The sequence below is a fragment of the Jaculus jaculus genome, chromosome 4, assembly GCF_020740685.1.
Source record: "Jaculus jaculus isolate mJacJac1 chromosome 4, mJacJac1.mat.Y.cur, whole genome shotgun sequence".
NCBI classification, from domain to species: domain Eukaryota; kingdom Metazoa; phylum Chordata; class Mammalia; order Rodentia; family Dipodidae; genus Jaculus; species Jaculus jaculus.
This window is the reverse complement of record NC_059105.1, coordinates 40,460,607-40,470,388: the sequence shown is the minus strand read 5'-3', so window position 1 is coordinate 40,470,388 and position 9,782 is coordinate 40,460,607.

Here is a 9,782-nt window from a genome sequence, read left to right as displayed (position 1 = left end):
CTGTATAGACATCCCACTCAGGTGGCAAGCTGCTCAGCAGGGTGCATGGATTGGGCACTGTGGGGTGAATGTCTTCTATTCTTTTAGTAATTTTCCCTTAAGTCCTGAACATGTCGGTAGTTGTTGGAGAGGGGTTTTCTTACCAGCAGAAGGGGGGTGGGTGTTCCAGTCAGACTGGCAAGGAACTAATATTCCTTATTACAAGAGTTGGTTTATGTGAGGTGTTATTCCCACTTTAGCTTCTCGAGACATGGAGTATTGGCGGACTTGGGCCAGACTAGCATCTGCTTTTAGTTGTACCAAAATTGGGACCCAACGTTTAGATAGCCCCATCTAATTTCATTCTGCTCATAGTCCTGGAATTTCCTTCCATAATTTTTCCAAGTATGGTTCCTTGTTGGCAGTCAGTGGTGGGGGGAGGGCAATGAGCTTGTATTCTTCCTCTAGAGACACAGACAGAATGTGTATGGGGCCATTTTCATTAAAGACCTGTACTCCCTCAGGGCTAAAATGGACTTGTGCCCCCATCTTGGTCAGGAGGTCTCAGCCCAGGAGCAGGTATGGGCACCCAGGGATGACCATAAATGAATGGGCTACCCATCCCATTCCCAAGTCCACTTTTCTTCAGGTAGTCCATGGATATGGGTTAGTTCCAGTGGCCCCCTGGGCCCATGTTTTCTTGCTAGGCCAGGGCCCCATAGGTTGTTTTAGGATGGAGTGTTGCGACCCTCTGTCAACTAGGAATTCTGTCAGTTTCCCTCTACCGTTAGGGTTGCTCAGGGCTGATGGAGGGGATGTAAGCCCTGACGCCCTCAGTCACTCAGTTCTTCTATCTCCAAAATTTTTGGTCCTATCTCCCTCTGCTGTTTGGGGCAGTCATTCTTCCAGTGTCCTATAAATTTGCAGTAAGCCCTCTGGTCTTTTTGGAGATGGGGTCGTCCCTTTTTTTAGGGTTTTTTTTTTCTTTCCCCCTTTAATAGGCTATATCTCTTAGTTCTTGGGAATCCGATCTTTACCTGTAGCCACAGTAGTAGTCTGGTGAGTCCTTTGGTTTGTCTATCTTCTGGAGGCTCCCTGTTGTTGTAGACCTTTTCTGCTATGGCTACAAACTCTACCATTTGCTTACCCATGAATCCATCCATTCACTGGAGCTTTCTGCAGATGACTGGCGCTGCCTGGTTGACAAAAGCTATGTTTGCAGTGGACTGATTTTCCTTTGCTTCAGGGTCAAGGAGTGTGTAAGTCCAGTAGTTTTCCAACAGTCACTCTAGGAAGGCCCCTGGGCATTCCTCTTAACTTTGTATGACCTGGCCCACTTTAGACAAATTTGTAGGCCTTCTGGCAGCCTCCCAGAGACCACCCATTAGAATCTGGTGGTAGACCTTCAGCCTCTCCTTACCTGAAGGGTTGTTAGGGTCCTAGTTCGGGCAAATCAAGGGAAAAGCCACATAAATGTCAGCCTGGACCACTGTGGGCTGGCCATTTGGTCCTGGAACAGATTTTCGGGCTGCAACTAGAACCCATTCTCATTCCTCAGTTGTGAAGAGCACCTGAACAACCTGTTGGCAATCATCCCACATGGGTTGGTGGGTAATCACGATAGAGTCTAATAGGTCTACCAGGACAGAGGGTTTCTCTGAGAACTTGGGATTTTGCATTTTCCAGCTATGTAGGTCGCTAGTGGCAAAAAGGATGTGGGCCATATACTGTCGGCTCTCCTGATCAGGGAAGCAGGTTGCTCATAAAGGCAGCACAGTCATGGTGGACTCTGCCTATCTTGCAGTCCAGGCCCGTGTATGGGGAGGATTATCATATTCCTTCTGTCCTCCCCTGGGCCCAGATTGGCAGTGACCACTTGCAGTATGGATTCTGTTGCAGGGGTAGGTATGTAGGGGGCTGGGTAGAGGTCCTCCTCGGGAATGGAGGGGGGTAGGACTGCTGACTTGCAGTCCTTTGGCAGCCCCGACTCCTTAACTGACAGGATCATTGGAGTCAGTAGCAAAATGGGTCTCAGCCAAGGGAGGTGGGCTCTCCACCAGATATTGTCAAATAGTGCTGCTGAGGATTCCCATACACAATAACTTTAACTTGGTAAATGGTAGGAAGATGGAAGTTGCCTCCCTCTGGTCATCACACATTGAAAGTTGGCCATTCATTGCTGCAAACAATGGTTAGTTTTCCCAACCATACTGTTAAACCCAGATTGTCCACCAGGCATCAGAAATCCTTGAAGTGTGACTGGACTAGGTCCAGTGAGGTGGAACTGTCCCACTGTGTCTCACAAGAAAGTAGAAAAGGGCAGACAAGACACAAACACACAGACATAGAAACAAACCTCCCAGGGAGTGAAAAAGAAACCAAAAAGATGCTGACAGTGGCCTATCCTGTAAACAGGCTCTGCCAGACAAGCACTACCCATCAAAACCAGAGTCAGACTGAACCTCCCCAGCTCCAACAGATAGGGGTCCGGAGTGTCCTTGGAACCCCGTGGCCCGGAAGTAATAATTGGTACATCCCCTGACCTTCATGGGCCTCCAGGTTGTGTCCATACACCAGATCAACTAGAAAAACAAGGAACAGGGCAGAACAAAGACACATAGTACAGAAGGGCACCGTGTAAGTTTCCAAAAATTGCTGAAGAAAGGCCATAGATTCACATAGTATGTAAAAGCAAAGAGCATTTATTCTGCAGAATCAGCCAGCATGTGGGGGTCAACTATTCATACAAAATGGTGACCCCAAGAGGAGCACGCAGGCTCCTTTTAAGCACGACTAGGAGAATTCCAGGCAGGTTAGGTAATCTTTTTAAATGACTGGCTAGGCAAGCAGCAGTTACAGTTGTACATCTCTGATTGGTTGGGGCAGAAGGTATGAAAGGGACATGTCTGGGCAGGTTTGGGCATGTCTCCAGAAACTAACTCAGCCCCTGGGTGGCTATCTTCTCCATACATATGTTAGGGTCACTGTTTATTAACAGCCCGGCCTTTCCCAGAAGTCTTGCCTGCCTCTCAGGGAAAATGAAACTTAGACCTAGTTAGGGTGTCAGTTTGGTCTCTTCAGCCCCAACTTACCGATTGGCAGAGAACCAATGGCTCCCCTAGAAATGCTCAACTATTGAGTCTGGGGCATTTCCAGTGATTCCGGGATGATCCCCCAAATGTAAGGGTCCAATAATCAATGAAGAAAGACCCCAGACTCAAATAGTATGTAAAAGCAAAGAGCGTTTGTTCAGCAGAATCAGCAGCATGTGGGGGTCAACCATTCATACAAAATGGCGACCTTGAGAGGAGCATGCAGGCCCCTTTTAAGCACAGCTCGGGGAATTTTAGGAAGGTTAGGTCATCTTCTAATGCGATTGGCTAAGCAAGCAACAATTACATTTGTACACCTTTGACTGGCTATGGCCCAGATTTTACCATCACTGGAACCTGTTTAGACATATTTTAGAGACTGCAGGAACTGACTCAGCCATGGAGTCTGCTATATTGGGCCAGTCTTTTTTTTTGGGGGGGGGGTCATAATCCAGAGGTATTTCAGGAATTGACTCAGGCACCTGGACAGCTATCTTCCTCCGCCACATGAGGGTTGCTGTTAACAGCCTGTTATTCCCTCTTCTCATTATATCAGAGCCCACTCCTAATATAAAACTAGGTAAAAGGGCATGAGATAGCCCTCAAGGATGGGAAATGAGTAATGAAGTGAACCACTTATTTGGTTTCTGTAAATAGCCTGCACTATAAGCCTTACACTATAAGCCTTAATAGCCCACACTGTTAGCCTTAGTAGCTCGCACCATAAGCTGTAGCAGCCTGCCTCAGACCACCAAGGTCATAGGAGGCTGATACCATACTCTGCTACCCCCACCTAAGGAATTACACAAGTGCTGACCTCCAAGGTCATAGGAGACTGGAACCACACTCTGCTACTCCCACCCAAGGACCTGCGCAAATGCTGACCACCAAGGTCATAAACTAATTGGCTTAGAAACTATGGGGTGGCACCAACTGACTGACTAACACCCTGCGGGGCTCCTAATATTAGAAAATGATTGGTCTAAAGCACAGGCTTTGTTAGAAACCCTATAAAAACTGTCCTGTTCCTGCATTGTTTTTTTCCCAAAAGTCTTGCCTGCCTCTCCAGGAAACTTAAAACTTAGGCCTAGCTGTAAACTGAAGCAAATTTGATCCTCTCAGTATATGCCAAAGAGGGTATAGCTGGGTGTTGCACAGCAGATTTCTCTGAATTAAAGACAGAAAGGAGAATCTAAGGATTCAGGAAGTCATATCTGGGAGACCTGAATCTTAAAGATAACACAACCACCCCCTAAGGTTATGTTAGCTATAAACTGAAACAACCCTGGGGCAGGGAGCTTGGGGGGAAGAGAGGGGAGGCAAGAATGGAAGCTGCAGAGACTCAGAAGTCAACAAGCCTGAGAAAGGGTTGTAAGACCCCACCCTAAGGCTAAAAGGAAACAATGGCTGAGGAAAGAGAGATTCTCTGACAGAGCTGCATGTAAGTGGTGCCATGGGAGAATTTCCCATTGAGCATGCTAAAGACACTTTGGAATGGAGCTACCTGTGAGCGGTGCAGTGTGCTCCACACATTCAGCTTCTGTGAGTCATCACCTGTGCTGAGGTGGGCTTCCTGTGAGTCGAAGCAGCTATGGGGATGTCATCATTCAGGATGGAATGAAACTTCGTGGGGTGTGGCTGCATTTGAGTCAAGCATTGCTCCTGTAAGCAACCCCTCAACCTGCTCTGTAAGTAACTCCCAAAAACTCATTGGTTCACCAAACTGGTTTTGGTGTAATTGTCCTTTGGAATGTCATTTGTGTCCCATCTGGGGGAAAAAAAAACATGTATCCATCACCACAAGGAAAAAGTTTCCTGAAATACTAGGTCATATAGTAGATCTATTTTTAGCTTTGTATTCTCTGAGGCAGGGTCTCACACTAGCCCAGGCTAACCTGGAACTCACTCTGTAGCTCCAGGCTGGCCTCAACTTCATGGTGATCCCCTACATCCTGAATGTTGGGATTAAAGCTGTGCATCTCCATGTCTGGATATTTTTAGCTTTTTGAGAATTAACCACATGGATTTCCATAGTGGCTACATTAGTTTACATTAACACCAACAGCGAATAAGAGTTCGTCTTTCCCTACACCCTTGCAAGCATTTGTTATTTGATTTTTAAATATATTTTATTTAATTACTTATTTGAAAGACAGAGAGAGAATAGGCATGCCAGGACCTCCAGCCACTGAAAATGAACTCCAAAAGCAAGTTTCCCCTTGACCATCTGGCTTACGTGGGTCCTGGGGAATTGAACCTGGGTCATTTGACTTTGCAGGCAAACGCCTTAACCATTAAAACATCTCTCCAGCCCTCATTTGATTTTTTTTTTTTTTAATTTTGAGGTAGGGTCTCACTCTAGGACAGGCTGACCTGGAATTCACTCTGTGGTCTCAGGGTGGCCTTGAACTCATGGCAACCCACCTACCTCTGCCTCCCAAGTGCTCAGATTAAAGGTGTGTGCCACCACACCTGGCTTCATTAGATTTTTTGATGATAGCCATTCTTGATAGAGTGATAAAAAATCTCAAAGTAGTTTGAACTTTCATTTTACTGGTGGCTTAAAATGTTGAACATTTAAAAATATTTATTGCCCATATGTATGTTTTACATGTGTTTAGGCAGAAGTATCATGTGAAGGTGGATAGTGTTGTACCCAAAACCCATAGATTACTACTAGAAAAATTTTAGTACCAGGGTAGGACACCTTCCAGCAAATTGTTGGTCAGGGAGGCCCCCAAATAGCACCAGTACAGGCTATTATTGGCAAGGCTCTTGGTTACCTATCAGATCTAGACAAGTAAGACCCTACTGCTGAAGACTCCACATGCTTGGGATGTAGGTCACTGAGAACTCAAGTTCGAACTAAGATGGAAGCCTTCTCCCTTTTGACTAGCTGTCAGAAAGCTGAAAAGAGCTCTCCATGCAGCCTGTTGATGGAAAAGTCATCCACAATGTTAACCAGCAGTGGACCCTGCAAGCTTTATGGCTTCCAGCCAGGCCAAATGTACCCACTGGCACAATGGTGGCAAGTCTGTTTTAGGGGAAATCAACTGCTCTCAGATTGGAAGGAATACCTGCCTGGTGCTGAAAACCTAATCAGAAGCTTATGGAGGTCATAAGCCTTAGGGGAAAACTATGACTGTTCTCTAGTTAAATGAATTTATTAGGCCCACCAAACTGCCCTCTAATACTTATTTTTATATTCATGTATTAATGCTTTTTTCACTGTTGGTTAGAGAACCTTCACTTTCCTTATGGAAGTGACCACTTACTGGGTTGACTCAAAATGTAACAAAGTGCTAAGGAAGGAAGTGGAGTGTTCAGCACTACGACAAACATCCCTATCACATGTTCCAAGGTTTAGGGACTATTGAGAAAGACATGGCTAAAAGAATATAAGAGCCAAAGGAAGGGGAGGAGTGCTTACAATACTATGTTCCTAAATACAAAGTGGTGTAAAATTCATGTCTTCACAATGGCTGATCCTAGTTACATAGACCTGCATAGTAGGAGAGGAAAAACTGATATCAAAATAGAAGAGAGTGCTGGAGAGACACAGCTACTGTGAATGAGCTCCAGGTGCCCCCTTATGGGCTTGTACAAAACTGCATGTTGCTTCAGTTGTGTCTGGCTACATGGGATCTGGAGGATTCGAACAGGAGTCCTTAGGTTTTGCAGGCAAGCACCCTAACTTTTAGGGTCTAGGGGACTATAAGTTCTATATGCTTCTAAAATCCTTTCCAGAAAAGCCCATGGAGATTCTTCTCTGCCCTGAATTACTTGACCAACTTTGGATAAGTTTGTGGGCCTTCTAGCAGTGGCCCAGAGACCACCCATTAGAATCTGGTGATAGACCTTCAGTCGCTCCCTACCTTCAGGGACACTGGGGTTCCATTCTCTGAGGTCCAGTGAGGAGGTAGGGAAGGAGTTCGCTATTAGGTGTTAGTCCTCCATGGGGTGACCGTCAAAACCAGGAATTAGTTACTAGCATTCTCTTCTCTTTCTTTCCTCTGTAGTAAAAATAATCTGGAGGAGTTGTTGACAGTCCTCCCAAGTGGGTTGTGGGAAAAAAGGACAGTGTCTAAGAGATCTATTAGGGCTTGAGGTTTCTCAGTGAAAGGATTTTGAAGTTTCCAGTTATAGAGGACACTGGTGGAGAAAGGAGTATAGACAAGAAATTGGTGTCCCTCATCATCAGGAGGTCCTAAGGCTCTGAGAAGGAATGCAGTAGGAGCTTGGGGTCTGGGTTTGCCAGACCATGTATGGAGGGGGCTGGGGGCTGAGTCTTAAAGGTTAGAGGATTGGAGGAGAGTAGAGGTTGAGGAGAAATAGTGAGAGGGGGAGAGGAGGGCTGGCTCAGAGAGGAGGACTGAGGGCTATTGGATGAAGTAGGGTTCTAGAGGGGTGGGAAGATGTCATCCTTGGGTGGGGGATAGAAGGGGTAAGGACCTTAGGGGCTTCTGGCATTAAAATAGTGGACTTGTTGGCAGGGAGAACCAAGGGTCTCAACTAGGTCGGGGGGTCATAAAGTAAATATTGCCAGGCCATGATATAGGGGACCTGATCAGGGTGTCCAGGGTGCTTAAAGATGACAGCCTGAATTTTGAGAACTAGATATAGATCAAGGGTATCTTCTCTGGCCAGCCAGCCAGCCAGGAAGGAAGGACATTCGAGGGAACAAAGGGTACAGAGTTTGCCTGGTTTGACTCCTGGAAATCTTTGAAATGAGAAAGAATTAGTTGAAGGGAGGGGGTTTAAGTTTAGATATCATGGATCCCATTTCGTATATAAAGAACAAAGTTAGGCCAGGCGTGGTGGCGCACGCCTTTAATCCCAGCACTTGGGAGGCAGAGGTAGGAGGATTGCCATGAGTTCAAGGCCACCCTGAGTTGACAGAGTTAATTCCAGGTCAGCCTGGACCAGAGTGAGACCCTACCTCGAAAAACCAAAAAAAAAAAAAAAAAAAAAAAAGAACAAAGTTACACACAAGACAACGGCAAAACTCACAGCAACAAAACGAAACCAATGAGACGTTAAAACAGACCACACAACAGGTAAGTTGCTGCACAGAACCTGAAAATTTCCAAAGGGCTGTAGTTGTACTGCTCAATGGCCAGAGTCCCCAATATATAATAAACAGCCCAATAGCCAGAGGAGGGGTCAGAGCGTTCCCCTATCCCCCTATGGCTCTGACATCAATAGCACATCTGCCTGTCATCCTGTGAGCCCCAGTTTTTCTAGAAACCAGAACCAGATATCAGAGAAAAATCAGAAAAACTTACTGTTGTGACCACCAGTGTTCTCCAGAACCTCTTGAATCCCGGACGAGCCCCCAAATATTGGGTCTGAGAACTGCATGGTAAAGGGCACAAAAAGACAAGACAAATGTACAGAGCAAAATTATTTTATTGATAGGTGCCTCAGGAGAATAAGTTGATAGACCAGGGAAGCAGCCAGGCTGGGGAGCTAGGACTGAGACCCTGAGGGGCTAGGGAACAGGAATTAGAAGAGGAAAACCTATAAAAACTACAAGGTACAGATAAACAGAACTTCTCATGGAATTTTACAAGTTCTAATGACTTTCAGTTCCCGCCAAGGCAGAAGCTGACTTTAGGGTTTACAAACACAGATGGTTAGGTCAGATGATTACATGAGGAAACTGTAAACATTTTTTTTTTTAAAATTTTACTTATTTGAGAGCAACAGACACAGAGAGAAAGACAGAGAGAGGGAGAGAGAGAGAATGGGCGCGCCAGGGCTTCCAGCCTCTGCAAACAAACTCCAGATGCGTGAGTCCCCTTGTGCATCTGGCTAACGTGGGACCTGGGGAACCGAGCCTCGAACCGGGGTCCTTAGGCTTCACAGGCAAGCACTTAACCGCTAAGCCATCTCTCCAGCCCTGTAAACATTTTTATAAGCAACCACACAGCAAGAACATTCTCGCCAATGCATTTCCCACCTTAGAATTTGGCACCAGAAGGGCCTGTGCCAAGTTCTATAAGATAGAGTCATTGTTCTTTCTTTTTTAAGTTTTTTATTCAATTTTTATTTATTCATTTGAGAGAGACAAAGAAAGAGAGAGAGAATGGGCGTGCCAGGGCCTCCAGCCACTGCAAACAAACTCTAGACGCGTGCACTCCCTTGTGCATCTGGCAAACATGGGTCCTGCGAAATTGAGCTTCTAACCATGGTCCTTAGACTTCACAGGCAAGCACTTAACTGATAAGCCATCTCTCCAGCCAAAGGCGGAGTCATTTTTCTATAGTTTCTCTGGTCCTTTCACTATTTGTGGTTCATTCAGCCACTGAATTTGTAGTTTTTTCACTAAATTCTAGAAGTTGTCAGCCATGACTTCTTCCTGTACTTTTTCAGCTGTGCGTTTTTCTCTCTTTCCAAAATAAAGATGCAGATGGTGAATATTAGATCATTTGTTATAAACTCTCAAGTCCTTAAGATTCTGGTATTAAAGTTATTTTCGTTGTTTTTCTATTGTCCAGATTGGTCTAGTCTATTTTTTAAGCTGCAGCAAATATTTCTTAATCCTTCCAGTTTGCTTTTGAGCTTGTCCACTGTACAGTTTTAGTATTTAGATTATTTACATGTCTATTTCCTGGTTGAGTCTATGTTCAATCTTCGTTTCTATTGTGTTTATAATGGTTTAACAAATAGTTTGTATCACTGATGCTTTTAAATTCTTGTCAGATTACT